The following is a 264-nucleotide window of genomic DNA, read 5'->3' as shown; positions in this document are numbered from 1 at the left end:
ACAACACCGTTACTTATTCTTCTATTTCTCAAAAGTATTCTTTGACCAAGTACCTCGCGTCTCACTTCACAAAAGACAATTTTCTATACTGTTCCTTCGTATCAAAGTTCTCATCTCTCTGAACACCACCGGCACCCTTCTGAATTCATTCTTATTGCTACATCTTGCAACGAAGGTATTTCATGTGTAATTGCATAAGCATTGTAATTCAACTGTGAGGTTTTACTAGTGGTTTAAACTGTACGTGTTGATCGGATGCTGATA

Source organism: Penaeus monodon, chromosome 32, assembly GCF_015228065.2.
Source record: "Penaeus monodon isolate SGIC_2016 chromosome 32, NSTDA_Pmon_1, whole genome shotgun sequence".
NCBI lineage: Eukaryota > Metazoa > Arthropoda > Malacostraca > Decapoda > Penaeidae > Penaeus > Penaeus monodon.
This window is presented reverse-complemented; position numbering follows the sequence as displayed.